This window comes from Mirounga angustirostris, unplaced genomic scaffold, assembly GCF_029215605.1.
Source record: "Mirounga angustirostris isolate CCGP_5_RB_7025 unplaced genomic scaffold, mMirAng1.0.hap1 SCAF_8, whole genome shotgun sequence".
Classification (NCBI taxonomy): Eukaryota; Metazoa; Chordata; class Mammalia; order Carnivora; family Phocidae; genus Mirounga; species Mirounga angustirostris.
This window is the reverse complement of record NW_026991716.1, coordinates 133,590,009-133,613,298: the sequence shown is the minus strand read 5'-3', so window position 1 is coordinate 133,613,298 and position 23,290 is coordinate 133,590,009. Positions and strand designations below refer to the sequence as shown.

Below are 23,290 nucleotides of genomic sequence, written 5' to 3'. Positions count from 1 at the left end.
CAGGTCATTTAACTTCCCTCAAACCTCAAGCTTCTCTTCTGAGAAATGGGTTGAATTACAAGATTTCTAAAGGTTATTCTGTTCTAAAATACTTACAGAGTGGCACCTAGGTGGCTCCGTCAGTTAAGCATCCGACTCTTGATTTCAGCTGTGGTCATAATCTCAGAGTTGTGGGATCAAGTTCTGCATCCAGGCTGGGCATGCAGCCTGCTTGGGATTCTCTCCCCGCCCCCGCCCCTCCCCCACCCCTCCCCCACCTCTCTCTTCCCCTCTCTATAAATAAATAAATAAATAAATAAATAAATAAATAAATAAAATGCTGACACATGACAACTCTTAAAGTAATACCGCACGGTTTGTGATTTGAGACATTTTTAATGTGTATGTGAATATAAATCCTCATGTTTGTATCATTTTTAAAAGTCTGTCATATCTTCTGCACACAGAAATATAAATGTACTAAAATTATTCAAGAATTCCTAATGCATTCTATAAATCTTTAAAGATTTTCCTTTAGACAACACAAAAATTCTGAGGTATTACTTAGCGTTGACAATAAAATGGGTATGTGCCCATCCATTTTCAGAACTACTCATTTATTGATCTGCTGAAAATTCCAAGTGTTGGCTGCCAACTGTGTATACACCATTCAAGTTTTAGTCAATTCTCTAACTAATGAGATTTATCAAGCCATCAAAATTTAGTTTCTGTGACAGCTTTTCAGAAAATGCCATACTGCCATGACATTCTCAATACACACCAAGACTCCGGCGATGTCAACCATCCTGGACTCAATTTCCTCACACATTTAGACTAGTGGCCAAGGTGGAACTTGTTACAGTCACATTTAGTGACATCTCCCAGTTTTTAGACAGGTAATTTTAAAATCCCAATTACATGGAAACCTGAAATAGAACTAAGCAAAATGCTGCCTGTTACTGTTTCTTAGGAAATGATCTTTATTGAAGATAGAAATGCTTTTTCATTAACAGTTATTACAAAATAGATGTTCCTAAATACACTGAAATTTTCTCTAGTTTTCACTATTAATATACTTATAATTAATATACTTAACAAATCTTTTCTTTAAAGACCACATGTTTCTTTTAAGACTTTTATTTAAAGAGAGAGCATGTGCACATGCTCAAGAAGGGGAAGAGGGAAAGAGAATCCCAAGCAGACTCCCTGCTGAGCACGGGCTGAAGAGGGGCTTGATCCTCAATCTCAGGACCTGGAGATCATGACCAAAGCTGAACTCAAGAGTCCCACGCTCAACCCACCTAAGCCACCCAGGCAACCCCCAATGTTTCTTTTTTAGTGCCCATCACACTACAAATCACAGGTAAGTCAGAAAATAAGGAAAACTACTGCATTTGTAGGTGGATAACCTCCAAGTCGCTTGCCTCCTCTGGCAAATTAACTAACACGGTTAGCCCTCCCAATACTAGACAAGCCCCTTCAGACAGGCACCATGCAGAGGAGAGACACAGGAAAGGGTGCCTGGGTTCCACGGGCACACCCCCACCTCCTCTCCAGGCTGAGTGTCCTACAGAGCAAATGTCACCCAAAGGGGAGTGTTTCTCAACTACAGCCCCTAGCAACACCTGATGTGCTTGATAAAATGCACGCCAGATCTCCAGAATCATCATCTCAGGCTAAGTTCCAGGAATCTGCATTTTCATCTGCAAAGTATTGGGTGATGGGCATGAAGGAGGGCACGTGATGTGATGAGCCCTGGGTGTTATACACAACTGATAAGTTATTGAACCCTACATCTGACATTAATGATGTACTATGTTAGCTAATTGAATTTAAATTAAAAAAATAAAAGAAAAAAAAATAAAGTTAATTTTAACTTCCAAAGTGATAGGCAAATTCAAGTTTGAGAACTGCCATCGCTGGCCTCAATTTCTCCACCTGTAAGAGAAGCTAACAAGACCTGACCGCTTCCTAAATCCTCTTCTGACTGGTCATCCTCACAATCCGTCCCATTAAGGCTCAGCAATGCCATCATTTTACCACACTTTCATAGTAGCTCCACCTGGGGCCCGCCGTGGCTACTTTGTTCTACAGGTACTCCACATGGCTACTGTGTTTATACATATTCTATACCCGCCCTGCTCTTCAGAAGGCCACCTTCACCACCTCCACGAAGGCACTGATCTTATCTCAGGTTCTTCCCCACCCCTTCTTCTAGTTCAAAACGGAATTCCCCTACACCCAGTTCCAGAGGCCTTGACATTCACATTATCCACAGCCCCCAAGACCACAGATAACTAACTACCTCCTAGCAATGTCTCATTACTCCTTCTGGATTTACCAAGACTCAACATGCTCCCAGCCCTGCCCTCCTTACTAGTGTTGGGTGATGGCTACCAGTCCTCCGGTAATGTTCAAACGCCAGTGAGCATAATAGTAGAGAACAAATACGCTACTTTTAAATTCTCGTAACATTTTTTCTTCTGTTTTCTTGTATTCAATTCTGCATAGAAGCATTGAGTTTTATAGCTGAAAAGTCATTTAGTCCAATGTGATTCCCTTGGCCACCAACGTTGCAAATTAAGAAATGGAAATGCGGGGAGGAGGTCGTGTTTTGTTCAAGATCACACACCTATTTTTGGCAAAACTAGCCAAAACCCAGGCTCTTAAATCTATCCAAAACCCACAGCTCCAATCTTTTGTCTATATGGTATGCTGACTGTCTGGATAAATACCAAGAACAATTCAATTAAACACATACAAGTATCTTTCAAATAGTTCATCCTCTGTTGCCCATCAGAATGGAGAAAAATGAAGTACTGAAAAAAGTAATATGGGTCCCAAAACAACACAAATAGCAGATGATCACTTCTAAATAGTTAATAAGGAATCCAACTGAGAGGGGCAGAACACAGACATACATACAACCTCTATGTGGGCAATACCGCCAGTTAGCAGATGGACCCTAAGAGTTCAGAGGATAGAGTATGCTTTTCAAGAGAAAATAAGGGGGTAGGAAAGTATCAGGGAGAGCTGCAGGAGGAGGACTGAGCTGAGAGGGCTGTGCACTCTCCAGATAAAACAATAAAATTCTGCTGCAGGAGAAAATGAAAAGAAGCAAGCTGCTGGTGGGGCTGGATGTGTATATAATGAGTGGATCCAGTCAGAGTGTTTCTGATTTCGAGTCTTATGTAAAATGAAGTTATTTGCCCACATGGCATGCAGTGCCTTCTCAACAAGAGGTTCATCAGACAGCTGTGAAGGGAGAGTTAATAGAGAAGGGAGAGTTAATAGAAACTATGGTTTCATAGTCATTATGTTTCTCCAGAGGGAAAGTTCAAAATGGAACGGTTAAATGGGAAAACATTTCAGTTTCTGATTTGGCAAACATTCATCAAGGTTTCATGTCTACATACAGTAAATATTAATCCCAGACGTTTCAAACGCCACCAACACAAATGATAACTTAATTCATTTTAATGTATTCCAGATGTGTTCTTCCTCAGTTTCTGTTCCTATATACAAATGCCTTCTTTTGAGAGTACAAAAATATCCATTTTAAACCAGCTTCATGGTTATCCAGAGTGGTAAGGATAAATAGGACTATTATCCTATCAACTACCACCCTAGTGTGAGGCCAGAAGAGCAAAACGGATGAGAAGGACTTGATGTCTCAGCTACCAGAAGACATTAGATGAACCACTCGAACACAATTTCATTTTCCTCCTGAGAAATCTAAGCCCCTCCTATGTTTAGGGGAGTTGCCAAACGTATTCCAGACCAAAACCTAGATCCATTAATACTCAGTATAATGACATTGCTACCACCCCACACGTAGGAAAAGATAGAGCAACATTTTTAGCACTTTGTTACTGATAAAGTCCATTGAAAGAGTCCGCTATCTGGCAAAGGGTCACTCGACTTTATAATCATGGTATCACCTCTAAAAACCATTTAAATGACCACTTCGCACACTGTCAACACCACCTCAGAGCGTCCGCTGCATACCATGCAGAACCCGGAAGGGGTACAGAGAGCAGGCTCAGTGCTCCCTGTGTGATGGAGAAATCCCCAATGACTAAATATCCCACGATGAATGCAACAACCAACCGATACAGACCTCATGCTAATGAAATGCCTGGAAACCCAAGAGAGGCAGACACTCCAAAGGAAGGCTCGGCAGAGTCTCAACGGAAGAAGGCAACAAGGAGTTCGCCCAACAGGGAAGAAGCATCAAAGGGAATGGTGTGCAAAGAAATGGAAAAACGAAGGAGTCGGGCCTGTACTTGGCCACACCCCCCCACAGCTCTGTCCTGCTGAACATCCTGATTTTCCACAATTTGAGATAACTACATGGCACATACAAGGAGGGGGGAATGAACACTTCCAGAACTCTTTCACTGTGGCCAGCAAGGTGCTAAGCACATTATGTACATTAATTCATTAATTTCTCAATTCTCAAAACAATCTTCCATGAGGAATGCACTGCTATCACCCTCCTTTTAGAGACGAAAACCCTGAGGCATAAAAACCTCTTTTCTAGACAAAAACCACTTTGAAAACCGATGGTCACCAGAGGGGAGGTGGGGAGTGAGTGGGTGAAATAAATGGAGGGGCATTGAAAGTACATTCACCACGACAAGCTCTGAGTACCACAGAGAATTGTTGAGCTCTGAGTACCACAGAGAATTGTTGAATCACGCCTGAAACTAGCAACACTGTATGTTAACCATACCAGAATTTAAAAATTTTTTAAAACCACTTTGAATTTTAAAATAACAAAATACTGCCTTAAAACCCATCAGTACACTTTAAAGGTAATGGGAATCCATACCTTTTACCAGTTTAAGGGAAGATTTGCAAGCTTATTCACTAAGCCATTTCCCAAACCACTAATGAGAAGAGAACCTTCAAAATTCCAGTTCTGCATCTTGTTCCCAAAGCAAAGGAATCAGTAATGGGAACTCCTACTAAAGTAGAACTACCTCCAAGAGACACAGTCTGAAATCTAACCATGAATTTAAAAGAAACCTTGTAACGCAACACCATGAAAACACAATGAAAGCTGCAGTCCAGATTCTGTTACTCAATCTACAAACCTCATAAATGGAAACAAAGCAGACCCACTTCCAGCTGGATGGAATGCCTGGGGAGGATCGGGCTAGATCCCAGGGCAGGCGAAATCCAAGACAGGAAACACACCACACACCCCTGGCGGGGAACCCTGTCAGGCCACCAGCCTGTATCCACCACCCCTAGTTTGTGGGAGGGCTTCAGACTGGGAACTTCTCGTTCTTTCTTAAAATTCTGAACCCAGTCATAAAAACAAAAGCCTTCAAATTCTAGGTTGTGATTAAAATCCTTGATTCGCTTACAATTACAGACATGCCAACGGCTGACAGGATGAAAGGGGTACGTGGAAGCAGACAGAGGTGGGTCCGATCTCAGCTGTGTGGCTGCATTACTAGGTGAACTTGGGTGAGGGGGCCCCCACAGATCCCCAACCTTCTCCTATGTCGCCGAGATCAGTGAACATCCGTAACTGGGCACAATCCTCCCTGCCCTCCACACTCTGTCACTCACCAAGCCCATTTCACCGTCTAGTTTAGGAAACCTCCTGGCCAGTCCCCAGCCCTCTAAGCCACTGCCTTTCAGCCTCCGCCTTATTACACCTGCTCTTTCTTCCACCAGCCCTGCCTTCCTAAATCCACCGGCACCAGCCTACGAGGGGCGTGGTCTACAATGCAAATCTCTTCTGCCTGAAAGGTGATTCGTTTGTTTGTTTTTGTTGTTTTTTTATTTTTAAAGATTTTATTTATTTATTTGACAGAGAGAGATACAGCGAGAGAGGGAATACAAGCAGGGGGAGAGGGAGAGGGAGAAGCAGACTCCCCGCTGAGCAGGGAGCCCAATGTGGGGCTCGATGTGGGGCTCAATGTGGGGCTCAATCCCAGGACCCTGGGATCATGACCTGAGCCAAAGGCAGACGTTTAACGACTGAGCCACCCAGGCGCCCCTAAAAGGTGATTCTTCAATCACAATGTCAACTGCCTTTCTTCTCTACTGGAAGTTCCCTTACTTCAAAGATTTAAGGTACTTAATACAACTTACAGGCTCACTAAATGCCTGTTCTATGTTGAGGGGCAGTGTAGGCTTCAGTTTCTTCCTCATGCCACAAATGGAGAAACTTGGTGCTCCCTTTGGAGGCATAAATGGGACCATGCTTACACAGAGCCTAGCACAGTGCCCTGTAGGCACTTCCTGCCACAGATTCTCTCGTTACTATTTAGTGTTCCAAAGTGTGCAAAGTATTTTCACACATGTGAGCTCATTTGACCCTTCTAATAACTCTGAGACTTATGAGGTTACATGAAGAAACTCAGGCTGCTGATGTTTAAGGCCCCAGAATCAAGGGTAGTTTTTGGCAAGATCTACTGATTCCAAATCCTGAGTTTTTCTATGCCTTGTCAGGAGCTCTGGCACTGTTTATAGAAAACCATTCCTACCCATCTCTTCCACGAAGTTTATCCAACAGAAAGTGTTATTTTATTGCAATTATGGAATACAAACACATAGGCCAAATGCCACTGTAATGGACTCAAAGGACTTTGGTTTGTGCTATATTGAGTAATTCAACTATCAACTGGCTCATTCACTCACGCCTTCATTCAGCAAATTATTTATCACATGCCAATTCGATACCAGGCACTGTGTTTGGTGCTGGGAATCTTCCCTTTCCCTGAGAAATTATAATTATACTGTACAAGGTTTTCCAACGGAAGCCAACTATGGAAGGTACAGAATGCCAGTACCTGAATAAACATAGCAACGAATGAAGAGCCAGAAAATCTGAGAGCTCATCCTGGCTATGCTCCTACATAAGCTCTGGGACCTTAGACAAGTCCCTGGTACTAGAGTTCCTTACCTATAAAATAGAAAAATTGGCCCATATTATCTTTAAAGTTATTCTGTGCTATGAATTCTATAGATTCCAGGATTCCATACAATCAGCAAGTACTTTTGACATTTACAAGTATTATTTTATACCACAATTTTATAAAATTTTGTAATTTTTAGGATGACTTAAGTTCTTATATGAAATGGCACTTCAGTTCAATTTATTAATACATGTTAATGTAAGAAAAGCTCTTTATGGCCTTACTTTCAAGATTCTTGCACCCTTCTCTCAGCAAACCATGACTAGACGTGTAAGCCTTAGTGCCTTAAAAGTACTAAGGAGGCCCATTACATGTTGGCACACATCTCTGATGCCCACCTATAAATTCATACTCCCAGATTCTTCCCTATAATCAAGTAGAAGACATCTGTTTAAGAATCACCCTGAACAGCCAGGCATAAGATAGAGCGAACCGAAGCACATTCCTATATGCTGACTTATGAGAAATCTTCCCCCAAACACTTGTTTCAGAATTTTCTAGAGTCCTATAGAAGTAATCCTTTCTTTACTCACTCATTCCAGGAACCTTAATTGAGCTCCTGCTCTGTCAGCCTCTGGAATGGGTGCTGAGTACAGCAGTGCAGAGAGGCTGAAGCAGGGTCATCACTAGCCCATACTGTGTTTTTGGATGAATTACAACAGATGCCCTGTCCCAGTGGAGACGAGCGCACCAAGGGTTTGGTTAAGTGGGGTGCAAACCGGATTTCTACCTCTACTTGTCCACTGGACAGGATAACCTTGTGCAGTGAACAACCTGCAGAACTGTACAAGGTGGCATAGCTAGATGTGTTTTTAAAAAATCATGTTCTAGTAGGGGTACTGCCTACTATAAGAGAAGGAGCTTAAATGCCTAGGAATAACAGGGAAGAAAAGGCTTCCTGGAGAAGGCATTTGACTGACACATGAAGGATGTGTGGGTAAACAGCAGATGGAAATCGGAGTAAGAATAGTGTAAGCGGAATGTTCATTCATTCCAGATAGTGGTCTAGAAATGACAACTTGGAAGTAGTACGATGTGTCTGGCAGTGTGTAATGCATGTGTGTAAGGAGATGGGGGGGAGGGGGGGACTCTGTGAACTGTCCCCAGACAAGACTGAAAAGGCAGGCAGGAGCCAGATTATGAAGCACCTTATATGGCATGGCATGTTAAGGTGTGGAAACCTGATTCTGAGATCACTAGGGGCTTGCTTTGCCACTGAAAATAAACTCTTCCTCAATTATACCTTGCCATATTTTTCTTTTTACCGTTGCCAATCACAAAGATCTCTGATACCCTAAAGCAACAAGTCCTATAAGCCAAGCAGGCAAAATCCAACAGAAAACAAATTTGCTTTTAGAACTGCACCAATTTTGATATTTCATTTTTAGAATTTAAAAACCTTAAAGAGTATCAGGAAACATCTTTAAATGTGTATATACACAAGTTCTATTGGTTATGGTCAAATTATAAGCCCAGTAATTGACACTTTTTATTCAGAGCCTAGCTCTGAAATATTTATAACATATGGTCTGCACCTGTAAGAAACTTGTAACACTTATTTTAAAAACTTCTGGAGACACCCCAGCTTAAACTATTGGAGAGGGCAATGGAGATAGCCAGGTGCTAACCATTAAAATAATTATGTCAGCCGCATTTGAGAACACGAGGTTGAATGGGTGAACAACCATAAGATGAGAACCCCAAGACCTTCACCACGTAGAAATAAACGTCTTATCAGGACCCAAGTCTGCCTAGAAGATTTCGAGGGAAACCAGGCTGCCTCTTACAGAGACACGCAGAAGGCGACGCAGAAAAATCTCCCCATAAATAGAATTCTCTCCAGAGCCAAGCAGCCTCCTCTCTGCCCCCTCTCCCCAATTAAATAAAGTTACCCCATTTTGCTATTTTAAAAATAAGGGGCAGAAGCCCATCAATATTAAGTTCCACCGTTTCTTAAAGATAAACTACCCTGTGCAATCTTACTCCATAGCTTTACGGCGGCTGTCAGCAGTCAATTGTGGGAAGAAAGGACTCTTTTCTTCCCTAACTGGTTTTGGTAAATATGATCCACTCGGGACACAATGCGTCGGCCTTCCCAGAAACTTGGCACCTCGGCCCCCCCAGGCGCAGGGCCCGTCGGAGACGGTCGGCGGGCCGGGCGGGGCGGCCGCGGCGGGACTTGTCACCCCCCCCCCGTCCTCCCAGCCGCGCCGGGGCTCCCACCGCCCGCAGCGCCCGAGGGCTTCGCGGGGGCCGCGCGCGCCCCTGAAAGTTGAGCCGCCGCCGGCCGCGCTCTGCTCTCCAGGCCCCTCCCCGGGCTCCGCTCCCGGCCCCCACGACGGCTCGGCTCAGCCTCACGCGGACACGCGAGGCCCGGGCCGGCCGGGTCGGGAGTGCGCCCGGCGTGCAGGCGAGTTCGCGAGTGTTGCCGCCGCCGGGCCGGCTGCACCGGGGAAGTGGAAGCGCCCAGCGCGCCGCCGCCGTCGCGAGGTCCGCGGCCGGCTCTGCTCTCCGCGACCCCCACCAGCTCCCTCCCGGGCAGGAGGGAGGCCGGCGCCGGAAACAAAGCGGAGGGGAGGTGGGACGGCGGGCCAGGCGCCGGGCCCGCGCGCAGGGGAGGGGGCCGCCGGGAGCCCCGCGCGGGGAATGGGGCCCGGGGCGCGCCCGCCGCCGCCCGCTGCGCCCGCCCGCCGCCCCTTACCTTAGCTCGAGCGCCCGGCCCTGCGCGCCCACCGCCCTGCCAGCCACACCGCTGTTCCCGCCGCGCCCCCAGCGCGGGGCCCCGCGGGGACACCGACTGCGCGGGGGCGGGGGGGGCGAGAGGTTGCTGGGGCGCCCCGGTCCTCCCGGGCGGACGCGGCAACGGCCGACCCTCGCCCTGCTCGCAGCGCCTGTGGCGGCGAGAGCGGCCGCACCTCCTCCCAGCCGCTCGGCCCGCCCCCCTCCCCGCCCGTCGCCCAGCCCCCCAGTCCGCCCCGGCCCCTCCCCAGCCCCGTTCTTCCCCTCACCCCGGCCCGCGCCGATCCCCGGCCGCCCGGCCCCGAGCGTCGCCTCCGGGGCTTTCTTTGGGACGCGCCAACTAACGAACACCCAGAACTCACAAACTGTGTGGGCGCCTACTCGGAGCTAGGCGCTCTGCCTGCCTTCGAAGCTCGAGTAAGCTCCAGTTCCTTCCCCAGGAGAGCTGATAATGGAGAAGATGTTTCCTCGGGTACCACCGGGAACGGTGGCAGGAGGTATCCCAAGTCTCGTTGGGCAGGCGAGAGAGAGAGAGAGAGAGAGATGGAGGTGACGCCCGAATGGAGACCCGAGGGTGCAGGAGAATTCGGACGTTTGAGTTTGAGAAGCTGCAGGGTTTAGGAGAGAAACCTGAGTAATCCCAAGGGCGGGGATGATGGGGGGCGGGCGGGCGCTCAGTGGAGTGAAGGCTGGGTTTCTATGATCCCTGTCTGCCTTTGCAGAGTCTCTCCCCTACAGAGGACAGGGAAGGGAAGGAAGACGTAGTCCAAGTGGGGTCCTCCAAGAAGCAGGCGCCGAGACAGGAAAAGCCATGAAAGGATTTCTTAGGAGAAATGGCTGTGGGATTAAATGGAAAAAAGAGAGAGCTTGCTTTATGCACACCAGATCCCAGGGAAGTAAAGAGGGAAGCAATCACCCTAGCCTCCCAGCCTGCAGTCTAAGGAGCATCATCGTGAGTCCTACATTCCCAATTCTCCTTGGGATCCACCTGCCGGTATCCGTTGTCTCCACCAATCATTGGCTGCGAAGTGTGGCCTTGAGCACAAACCCAGAGATGAATTTCAGAATACAAAAGCCAGGGCCTTTGGTCAATTACACTCCAAGACAGCTGGAGGAAGATTCTGCCCACAATCTAGGAGACAAACAGAATCAACTCTCCCACACACACCTACAAATTTTAAATGAAGCCCCAAGGGTTTGCTGGGATCAGATGGACCTTCCACTGATAAGGGCTCTGCTCACTGAACTGGTAACTAACCCCTTCCACCTACATAGGCTCTCCCTGGCCCTGTGTCCCCACCTGCACACGTGGCTCTACCTGGGAAAATGCCTCCTCACTCCACTCACCCCTCAATACTCAGTTCAAGCATCACCTCCTCTCAGGAGCTTTTCCCACTTAGCACATGACTTATTTCTGCCAGGGACCTACCACACTGTGGTTTGGTTTTTTCGCTTTTTGGGGTTTTTGTTGGTGGTTTTTTTGTTTGGCTTGGTTTGGTTTGGTATATTTTCCCCTTTTCTTATATTGCGATTTTTCACACTATTTTATAAAATTTATTTTTTCCCAGTTATACAAATAATATGTTCATTGCACAAACTTGGAAAAATACACACAACCCAAATGCCTCCAACTCCTCTAGTCTTCTAGGGACGGATTCCCTTGATAGCCAATTAATCAGAGTCTGAGCCCCCATTCCATGTGTTATCAGTCTGGGTCCAGTCAGGAGAGAGAAACCACACAGCAACTAAACAATGAAAGTTTAATATAAAGAATCTTTAACTACAACAGGATTTGGAGCAATGAGGGATTGGCAAGGAAGAAGTAAAGAGAAAAAAGAAAACATGTATAGCAGATAAAAGGATTTAGGAGCTGCCACTACCACTAGGGCTGGGATAGAGCACCAAAGGACGAGCCTCCTGCTCCCCCAGACTGAGACCCACACCCTGCTGGGGAGAGCATGGCCATGGCTCACTGAAAGCAGAGAAGTCACTATGGTATCATGCCGGGGAACTTGCTGGAAATCCACCCTCTGCAACGTGCTGATAATCTACCCCTGAGGTTATGAGGAACGCTGCTCACAGAGCGGTGTCTCATGGAAGCACTTCACTGCAAAATCACCCAGAGAGCAAGCTGCTGGGAGAAGCTGCTGGTTGCCCTGCCCTGCAGACTCCTGGTGCCAGAGACACTGCCCAAAATGCAGGAGACGGCCAAGCAAGGGCATGGCAACCACGGGCAGAACGCTGCCCTCCTACAGTATCTCCCCCCACACTGTGTACTGACACGTCATAAGCCAGCTGGCAGAGAAAATTATATAAAAGGCCCAGATCCATTTTTATGGAGAAGGCAAAAAGGATGAGTTTGGAACTGACGGGCAATGAGTTGGAAACCAGCACACTATGCAACCTCAAAAAGTCCAGGTGTAGTCAATTCCCCTCCCCAAATACACCTGCACATCCCAGATGAACACTGTCACGTCTACGAATCTTGTCCCCCAGCTAGCCATTTTGTTCCTGACTACCAGACCCTCTCCTGCAAGCTGTCTCAGCCTTCTCCCCACCGCACAGCTTTGCCCCATCTGGAGGCAGGGACATCTCCTCCCCACGGTCCTCAAAGCACGGCTATGACCAAGTTGTCAGGCTCAACAAAATTTAATAGAAGGCTTGGGGGGACTGAATGGGATTACAGAAAGGAAAAGAAAAAAGTTAAAACCTAGTAATGGTCCCCAAAATGTGAAACCATCCACAGAGCTCCCTAGAGCGTGTCTCTCTCCTTAGCCAGAGCCCCACATAGGCAACCAGCGTGTGCCCCCCGACCAGAGTCCAGGCTGCAGTGCCATGAGGGCCTAGTGAGGGAGAGACAAGTTTCTCTTCACCTTCACCTAACCCCGCTCCATTAAATACAGAATAATCTGCAGAGATGCAGCTCTGTCTACAGTAAAGATGAACATACATGTTATATTAGGAAGAGAAACTTAGTCCCCCACTACTTAAACTCACTTATTAATCCACTTACTGAGCATCTACTCAACACCTGGCACTGTACTGGGCGGTAGGGATATAATCTGTGTGATAGTTAAAATCTGAGGGAGATAGGTAGCAAACAAATCATTTTACAAATAGTTCTTTTTTATATCTCTGCTAAAGATGCAAAGCACATAATAATGAGTTAACCTAGCACTAAGGAAATTAGAGAGGGACCCCTGGAGAAAGCAACATTTAGCTGAGCTCTGAAGGACTGAGTTGGAACATTCCAGAAAGGGGGGATGGTGAATTTGAGGCTCTGAGGTGGGGAAGAGCTGAGCCCATCTGAAGAAAGGGTTTCAGGACAGAGCACCAGGAGATGAAGCCAAAGGGACAAATAAGAGGCAATCATGCATGCTCATGTAGGCATGTTAAGAATTTTGGGTTTTATCCTTCCAACAATGAGAACCCACTGGAGGGTTTTAAGCACCAGTCTAGCTAGGGGTGGAGAACAGACTGGAAAGTACATCTGGGAAGGGCCTGGGAAGAATATATGAGGCTAGTGTTCAGAGCAGAGGTTGGGCCTGGAGATAGAGACTGAGAAGTAACTGGTCTGTAGAAATAAAGCATAGCCCTGGGTATGGTTGAAGTGCCCCCGGTAAAGATTGTGGACAGAAGAGACAGAACTCTCTCAAGGTGGGGTTGGGTGAGCAAAGAGAACTGAGAAGAAAGAGCCAGGGGGATGGTGGACAATCAGGAAGTTATGCCAGATCATCTTCATCATATGGCAAGATCAGCTTCCCTGTAGAAGAACCAAAGGCCCAATCAAAGCAAATCTACTCCCAAAGATAAATTCAAATTTCCACACTTGGCAAAGACAAGAATAGCATGAAGGTTTAAAAAAGGCAGCCCCACTCTCCTCACCATCCACTCACTTCATAGCCATCAAAACTAATCAGCCACAGCTTCCTATTCTTTTCTGAAAAGTTGAAAATAATAGTAGCTATAATCCCACATCCTAGAAATACCCATTTTGTGGTATTCTCTGGCAAAATCTTTACTTAAATTACCCAAGTCTAAACTCAAAGTAAAAGATCATCCCCAATTCATCTTTTTCTCCACATTTTCTGGCACATAGAAGGTGCCTAGCTGTGTTTACAGAATTGAATTTTGTCTCCAAACTCTTTCCAGTGCTGTGCCGTATTTCTGATAGAAGGACACTGAGCTAATGGAGTCAACCAGCAAATCATCCCTCCCGAGTTCAATGCCAACTCAAGTTTTCTTAAAACACCTTCACTTTGGGAAGATTCTTTTTTTTTTTTTTTTTTTTCTTTTTTAAGTTGTAGCCTTTTGCTCCTTTTTCTCTCTTTCCCGGCACCTGAGGGAAGAGTCTTCCTGCCACGTAAAGTCTCTGCTGCCGCCCAGACCCTGCGGGCTACAGAAACGATGTCACACATGCACACACACACCCAACACCACCCAAGAATGGTTGTGTTTAATACATATCTCCACGGAGCTCAAAAGCAGTATTACAGCCTGTTTGTGGGCAAGAACGAGGATGCCGGCAACAGTTACTTGCACTAAGTGCTCTTCTAATCTTCATGCCCTTAACATGAACAGGCTACTTGTATTCTCCCTCCCAGCAACCCCACGATCTAGTAGAGAGCCAAAGACCACCGTGCCTCCAGTCCAGCTGTCTCTCCAGCAGACGAAGGCCACTCTGCCTTGTGTCAGGCTACTTTTGGAAAAGTCGAGAGTTCTAGAAGATAGCCTTTTCAAGGAAGGCCACATCTCTCCTTTCTGAAGATAACTGGGTCATTTATAAATGGGTCTTTCCTTGAGCTGCTCGGGAACTTGCACGATTTACTTCACTGCATTTTTCAAACTTCTGAAAGAAAGAAAGCAGTAGGCTTGATTACAATTCCAAAAAGCTGTGTTTAACCCAAAACTCTAGATCCACCCTCTAGATCCATTGCCTTAAAACCATTTGCATGTGTGTATGTTGTGCCGTTGAGAGGTAGTCGTGCCGTGCTCGAGCCTGCACACATGGATGATGGATCTTCTTTCTCCTGGATTCATTTGACCAGTTTTCCTTCCCACTACCAAGTTCACAGGTCTAACTTTTTTTTAAATACTTTTTCTTTTTTTTTATTTGAATCTAGTGTACCTAACATACTGTTATATTAGTTTCAGGTGTATAATACAGTGATTCAACAATTCTGTACATTACTCAGTGCTCATCATGATAAGTGTACTCTTAATCCCCTTCACCAATTTCACCAATCCCCCACCCACCTCCCCGCTGGTAACCATCAGTTTGTTCTTTGTAGTTGAGTCTGTTTGTTTGTGTGTCTCTTTTTCTGTTTTTGTTTCTTAAATTCCACATATGAGTGAAACCATATGGTATTTGTTTTTCTCTAACTTAATTCACTGAGTATTATACCCTCTAGCTCCACCCACGCTGTTGCAAATGGCAAGATCTCATCCCTTTTTTAGGGTTGAGTAATATTCCATTGTATACATATACCGCATCTTCTTTATCCATTCACCTATCAGTGGACACTTGGCCTGCTTTTACATCTTGGCTATTGTAAATAATGTTTCAATAAACATAAGGGTACATATATCTTTGCAAACTAGTGTTTTCATTTTCTTTGGGTAAATACCCAGTAGTGGAATTACTAGATCATATGGTAATTCTATTTTTAATTTTTGAGGACCCTCCATACTGTTTTCCAGAGTGGCTGCACCAGTTTGCATTCCCATGAACAATGCACAAGGGCTCTTTTTCCCACATCTTCGGCAACACCTGTTGTTTCCTGTGTTTTTTATTTTAGCCATTCTGACAAGTGGGAGGTAGTATCTCATTGTGGTTTTGATTTGCATTTCCCTGATGATGAGTGATGTAGAACATCATTTCATGTGTCTGTTGGCCATCTGGATGTCTTCTTCGGAGAAATTCTGTTCATGTCTTCTGCCCATTTTTTAATTGGATTATTTATTTTTTGGGTGTTGATTTGTTTAAGTTCTTTATATATTTTGGATACTAACCTTTAATCAGATATGTCTTTACAAATATCTTCTCCCATTCAGTAGGCTGCCTTTTAGTTTAGTTTTTTAATTTTTTTTAGATTTTATTTTCCAAAATTTCTACAATGAACATAGATTACTTTTGTAAACAAGAAAAAAAGTTACAAAAAAAACCTAAATATCATACTGAGCCAAGCTTAACACCTTTTTAATTATTTTTTTTCTTTTTTAAATTTATTTAAATTTTAGATAGTTAACATACAGTGCAGTACTGGTTTCTGGAGTAGAATTCAGTGATTCATCACTTATACATACAACACCCAGGGCTCATCATAACAAGTCCTCTCCTTAATTCCCATCATCCATCTATCCCATCTCCCACCCACCTCCTCCAACAACCCTCAGTTTGTTCTCTATTGTTTAGAGTCTCTTATGACTTGTTTCTCTCTCTCCTTTTTTTAAATTTTCCCCCTTCCCATATGTTCATCTGTTTTCTTTCTTAAGGTCCAAATATGAGTAAAATCATATGGGATTTGTTTTTCTCTGACTGATTTATTTCACTTAGTATAATACACTCTAGCTCCATCCATGTCATTGCAAATGGCAAGATTTCATACTTTTTGATGGCTGGGTGATATTCCATTGTGTGGGGATATATATATATATATACCACATCTTCTTTATCCATTCATCTGTCAGTGGACATTTGGGCTCTCTCCATATTTTGGCTATTGTGGATAATGCTGCTATAAACATCGGGGTACATGTATCCCTTTGAATCAGTATTTTCGTATCCTTTGGGTAAATACCTAGTAGTGCAATTGTTGGATCATAGGATAGTTCTATTTTTGAGGAACATCCGGACTGTTCTCCAGAGTGGCTATATGGGTTTGCATTCCCACCAAGAGTAAAAGAGGGTTCCCCTTTCTCCGCAGCCTTGCCAACATCTATTGTTTCTTGTGTTGTTAATTTTAGCCATTCTGACAGGTGTGAGGTGGTATCTCATAGTTTAGTTTATTGATTGTTTCCTTCACAGTGCAGAAGCTTTTTTTTAAAATGCCAATAATTCATTTTTGCTTTTGTTTCCCTTGCCTGTGGTGACATGTCTAGTAAGAAGTTGCTCAGGCCAAGGTCAGAGAGCTTTCTGCCTTTATTCTCTAGGATTTTGATGGTTTCCTGTCCCACATTAAGGTCTTTCATCCATTTTGAATTTATTTTTGTGTATGGTGTAAGAAAGTGGTCCAGTTTCATTCTTCTGCATGTTGCTGTCCAGTTTTCCCAATACCTTTTGTTGAAGAGACAGGCTTTTTTTTAAAAAAAAGACTATTTATTTGAGAGAGAGTATATGGGGGTGGGGAGGAGGGACGGAGGAGGAGGAACAGAGGGAGAGGGAGAAGCAGGCTCTCCGCTGAGCAGGGAGCCCAACACGGGGCTCAATCCCAGGATCCTGAGATCATGACCTGAGCTGAAGGCAGACGTTTAACCAACTGAGCCACCCAGGCGCCCCAAAGAGACTCTTTTTTCCACTGGATATTCTTTCCTGCTTTGTTGCAGATTAGTTGACCATATAGTTGTGGGTGCCTTTTAGTTTGGTTGATTGTTTCCTTTGTTGTGCAGAAAATTTTATTGTGATGTAGTCTCACCAGTTTATTTTTGCTTTTGTTTCCCTTGCCTCAGGAGACATATCTCGAAAAAAAGTTGCTACGGCTGCTGCCAGAGACATTACTACCTGCACTCTCTTCTAGGATTTTTATGGTTTCAGGCCTCACATTTAGGTCTTTAATCCATTTTAAATTTATTTTGTTTATGGTGTAAGAAAGTGGTCCAGTTTCATTCTTTTGCGTGTAGCTGTCCACTTTCCCAATACCATTTGTTGAAAAGACTGTCTTTTTCCCCATTGCATATTCTTGCCACCTTTGTCCAAGATAATTGACCATATAATCACAGGTTTATTTCTGGGTTTTCTATTCTGTTCCATTGATCTATTTGTCTATTTTTGTGCCAGTACCATACTATTTTGATTACTACAGCTTTATATTATAGCTTGAAATCTGGCATTGTGATACTTCCAATTTTCTTCTTTTTCAAGACTGTTTTGGCTATTCTGGGCCTTTTGTGGTTCCATACAAATTTTAGGATTGTCAGTGCTAGTTCTGTGAAAGATGTTGTTGGTATTTTGATGGGGATTGCTACAGATTGCTATCAGTAGTATGGACATTTTAAAAATATTTGTCCTTCCAATCCATGAGCATGGAATATCTTTCCATTTGTTTGTGTCCTCTATACTTTCTCTCATCAGTGTTTTATAGTTGTCAGAGTACAAGACCTCCTTGGTTAGGTTGATTCCTAGGTATTTTATTATTTTTGGTGTCATTATAAATGGGATTGTTTTCTTAATTTCCCTTTCTGCCATTTCATTGTTAGTATATAGAAATGATTTCTGTACATTGATTTTGTATACTGCGACCTTATTGAATTCATTTACCAATTCTAATAGTTTTATGGTGGAGTCTGTAGGGTTTTCTATCTATAGTACCATGTCATCTGCAAATAGTGAAAGTTTTACTTCTTCCTTACCAGTTTGAATGCCTTTTATTTCTTTTTCTTGTCTGACTGCTGTGGCTAGGACTTCCAGTTCTATGTTGGATAAAAGTGGTAAGAGTGGACATCCTTGTCTTGTTCCTGACCTTAGGGAAATGCTCTGGTTTTCACCATTAAGTATGATGTTAGCTGTGAGTTTTTCATAAATGGCCTTTATTATGTTGAGGTATGTTCCCTCTAACCCTACTTTGTTGAAGGTTTTTATCATGAATGGATGTTGTACTTTGCGAAATGCTTTTCCTGCATCTATCAAAATGATCATATAGTTTTTACCCTTTCTCTTGTTGATATGAGGTATCACACTGATTGATTTGGAAATATTGAACCATCCATACATCCCAGGAATAAATTCCACTGATCATGGTGAATGATTTTTTAAAATATATTGTTAGATTCAGTTTGCTAGTATTTTGTTCAGTTTGTTGAGGATTTTTACATCTATGTTCATCCAAGATATTGGCCTGTAGTTCTCTTTTTTGGTAGTATATTTATCTGGTTTTGGTATCAGGGTAATACTGGCCTCATGAAATAAATTTGGAAGCTTTCCTTCCTCTTCTATTTTTTGGAATAGCTTGAGAAGAATAGGTATTAAGTCTTCTTTAAACGTTTGGTAGAATTCACCTGTGAAGCCATCTGGCCCTGGACTTTTGTTTGTTGGGGAGTTTTTTTTATTAATGATTCAATTTCTTTGCTGGTAATTGGTCTGTTCAAATTTTCTATTTCTTCCTGATTCAGTTTTGGGAGAGTATATGTTTCTAGGAATTTACCCTTTTCTTCTAGGTTGTCCAATTTGTTGGCACATAACTTTTTCATAATATTCTCTTAAAATCCTTTGTATTTCTGTGGTGTTGGTTGTTATTTCTCCTTGTTCATTTCAGATTTTGTTTGAGTCTTCTCTCCCTCTCTCTCTCTCTTTAATGAGTCTAGCTAAAAGTGTATCAATTTTGTTGATCTTTTCAAAGAACCAGCTGGTGGTTTCATTGATCTGTTCTATTGTTTTTTTAGTTCCTATTTCATTTATTTCTCCTCTAGTCTTTATTGTTTCCTTCTACCAGTTTTAGGTTTTAAGCTTATTCTTCTTTTTCTAGCTCCTTCAGGTGTAAGGTTAGGTTGTTTGAGATGTTTCTTGCTTCTTGAGGTAGGCCTGTATTGCTATAAACTTTCTTCTTATAACAACTTTTGCTGTATTACAAAGATTTTTGGACCATTGTGTTTTTATTTTCATTTGTCTCCATGTATTTTTAATTTCCTCTTTGATTTCTTGGTTGGCACATTCACTGTTTAGTAGCATGTTGTTTAACCTCCATGTATTTGTGTTTTTTCCAAATTTTTCCTTGTGATTGATTTCTAGTTTCATAGTGCTGTGATTAGAAAAGATGCATGGTATGACTTCAGTTTTTTTTTTTTTTTTTTTTAATTGGCTGAGATATGTTTTGTAGCCTAATATGTTATCTATTCTGGAGAATGTTCCATGTGCACTTGAAAAGAATGGGTATTCTCCTGTTTTAGGATGGGATGTTCTGAATTACCTGTTAGATCCATCTGGTTCAATGTGTCATTCAAAGCCACTGTTTCCTTGATTTTTTTGTTTGGATGATCTATCTATGGATATAAGTGAGGAGTTAACATCCCCTACTATTATTGTATTACTATCAATTAGTTCCTTTATGTTTGTTATTAGCTGCTTTTTGGATTTGGGTGCTCACATGTTGGGTGCGTAAATATTTACAATTATTATATCTTCTTGTTGGATTGTTCCCTCTATGATTATATAGTGTCCTTCTTTGTCTCTTATTACAGTCTGTTTTAAAGTCTATTTTGTCTAATACAAGTATTGCTATTCCAGCTCTCTCTTCACTTCCATTTGCATAATAAATGCTCTTTTATCCCTTCACTTTCATGTGTCTTTAGGTCTCAAATGAGTCTCTTGTAGGCAGCATATAGATGGGCCTTCCTTTTTTATCCATTCCGTCACCCTATTTTCTATTAGAGCATTTAGTACATTTACATTCAAAGTAATTATTGATAGGTATGTACTTGTTGCCATTTTATTACTTGTTTTATGGTTGTTTTTGTAGTTCTTCTCTTGCTATCTTCTCTCATGGTTCACTGGCTTTCTTTTTCTTTTTTTAAGATTTATTTATTTATTTTTGGAAAGGGAGTGTGAGTGGGGGGAAGGGCAGAAGGATAGGGAGAAGCAGACTCCTCACTGAGCAGGGAGCCCGTCTCAGGGCTTGATCCCAGGCCCCTGAGATCATGACCTGAGCCAAAGGCAGATGCTTAACTGACTGAGCCACCCAGGCACCCCTGGCCTCCAAAGTTTCTGCTAAAAAATCAGCTAATAGCCTTATGGGGTTTCCCTAGTATGTAACTGTTTTCTTTTCTCTTGTTTCTTTTAAAATTCTCTCCTTATCACTACTTTTTGCCATTTTAATTTTTATGTTTCTTGGTGTGGACCTCCTTGGGTTGATTTTGTTTGGGGCTCTCTGTACCTCCTGCATCTGGATTTTTGTTTCCTTCCCCAGATTTCAGAATTTTTCAGCTATTATTACTTCAAATGAATCTTTTGCCCCTTTTTCTCTCTCTTCTCCTTCTAGGATCTCTGTAATGTAAGTGTCATTGTACTTGATGGCATCACTGAGTTCCCTAACCCTCTTTTCATTTTTTTTTTCCCTCTCTCCAGTTCAGCTTGATTACTTTCCATTACTCTGTCCTCCAGGTCACTGATTCATTCTTCTACTTCTACTCTAGTCTACTATTTATTCCATCCAGTGTATTTTTTTTTTTTTTAAGTTTTATTTAGGGGCACCTGGGTGGCTCAGTTGGTTAAGTGTCTGCCTTTGGCTCTGGTCATGATCCAAGGGTCCTGGGATGGAGCCCCACATTGGGCTCCCTGCTCAGCAGGGAGCCTGCTTCTCCCTCTCCTACTCCCCCTGCTTGTGTTCTCTCTCTGTCTGTCAAATAAATAAATAAAATCTTTTTTAAAAATAAAAGATTTATTTATTTATTTATTTATTTATTTGTTTGTTTATTTATTTAAGAGAGAGAGAGAGAAAGCATACATGCAAGCTGGGGAAGGGTTGGGGGGAGAGAGAAAGAATCTTCAAGCAGACTCCTTGCTGAGCCCCCAACATGGGCTCAATCTCAGGACCCTGAGATCATGACCTGAGCCAAAATCAAGAGCTGGCCGATCAACCAACTGACCTACCCAGGCGCCCCCCATCCAGTGTATTTTTAATTTCAGTTATTGAGTTCATCTCTGATTGGTTCTTTTTTATGTTTTCTGTATCTTTGTTAAGGGTCTCACTGAGGTCTTCCACCATTTTCTCAAGTCCAGTGAGTATCTTTGTGACCATTACTTTATATTCTCTATCAGGCACTATCATTTAGGTCTCTTGCTGTGATTATGTCTTGTTCTTTCATTTGGGACATATTCCTCTGTCTCACTCTGTCTAACTCTCTGTGCGTGTTTCTATGTGTTAGGAAAGTCAGCTACATCTCCTGTTCTTGGAAGTAGTTTTGTAGAAGAGGTTCTGTAATGCCCTGTGATACAGGGGCCCCTGTTCACCAGCACCTGGCACTTCAGGGGTGTCTCTTAATGTGTGTTGTGTGTGCCCTACTGTTGGCCCTAAGCTGCTTTTGCCTTTAGAGTAGTTGTCGGCAATGGCTCTCTTTGCCTGTTGTGGGCAGGTTTAGGTCCCTGTGGTTGTTAGTGGGCCAGTCTGGGCTGTCTTGGATTTGAGTTGAGTCAGACCAGACATTTGCCAGATGCGTTAGCACCGAACTGCAGGGTGCTTTCTCCGTGTTGTCTCAAGAAACTTTCGTTGGTGAGTAGGGCCTGCGATCAGACCAGATGTTGGGACTGGTGTATATGGTCATCTTTCCCTCTTCCCAGGGTAGGGGTCACCTTACAGTGGTGCCGGCTGCTGTCAGGCCCACCTGCACACTGCCAGGCCTGTGGAACTGCTTTGGATAGGCTCCAGCCAAGTGTGTAGTGGAGGGGGCGGGTCCCCAGAAGAGCACAGCAGCTGGGTCTGTGGTGCCAGCAAGGTCCTTTGCTCCTGGAGAAGCCTCCCAACGATCCCTGCCCATGCAGCACATGCTCTGAGATTAGTAAACAAATCTCCTCTCGTATACCTTGGGCAGCATTTTTCAAACTGTTTCTATGCTGTATCTCCATGGGGTTGTTTGCTGTGCTGTCTCTTTAAGTTAATTATTTTCTGAATCCGACAAAATACCTATTATAATGCTATACATCTTAAAGATGTCCAGTCAACTCTTGCTCACCAGATGATTGTATAGCCAGCATTTCTTTTCACTGGAGCTTTCAGCATAGGAAATGTGTTTGCTGAACCCATAAAATTTCCGTGAAATGCAAAACTTATAAAACATGAGCACAGCTTTTCTCTCGAGTTTCCCTTTATGGCCCTGAGTTCCACTTTCTCAGTCCCCTCATCCCACAACACTTGCTCTTGGACTTCATCACAGCTTCTCTGGTTGGACTCTTCCTGAATTCCTTTTACTTCCTCCCAACCCCGCTCATATGTTCAGACATTTCCACTCTCCCCTGAGCGGCACTGTCTTCCTAACCTTCTGTTAGGTACGAGCTGCTACTGCTTATTGAAAGCATTGGCATGTGGGGTTTGGAAGCCACAGTTCTAAGTGGTCAGAAGAAGGGAGAAACAGATACACTTCTGCTTACAAACAAAGATAGCTTACGCCACATTTGAAGCAGAGGGTTGTTGGCGTGGAGTCATCTAATATATGGATGGGATCTTTAGACAGGAAGTCATTTTTTGAAATTAAACTACCTAGAGAATGGACTTGGTCAGGATATTAGACTAGCAGCTTTCTCCTCATGAGCACAGAATTGAAATCTATTCAGGTGTACTTGTGTCCAGTTGAAGAGGCATGCATGAACTATTTTGTACCTCCTCAGAAAGTTATAATTTGGTGATGATATACAACTTTGGGGTTTGGGTACAAACTAGGGTATTCAAAACCAGGGTATAAATGAGCTAAAACCTGACCTGAAGCTCAGA

General features: G+C 43.5%; 1 protein-coding gene across 23 annotated transcripts in view; it reads right to left on the bottom strand.

Annotated features, from left to right (window-relative positions):
- The window catches only part of TIAM2 (TIAM Rac1 associated GEF 2), a 268,448-nt gene that overhangs the window by 221,678 nt on the left and 23,480 nt on the right, over nt 1-23,290 (bottom strand). For 20 of the 23 annotated variants that reach the window (XM_054505608.2, XM_064598238.1, XM_064598237.1 and 17 more), the window contains exon 1: nt 9,619-9,834. The exons of 1 other annotated variant lie outside the window; for it this stretch is intronic. The gene's annotated coding sequence lies outside the window, so the exon portion shown is untranslated. Of the gene's footprint in view, nt 1-9,618; nt 9,835-10,018; nt 10,269-14,299; nt 14,506-23,290 lie in introns of those variants that run through there. 2 more of the 23 variants (XM_064598239.1, XM_064598241.1) reach the window with 2 other exon arrangements.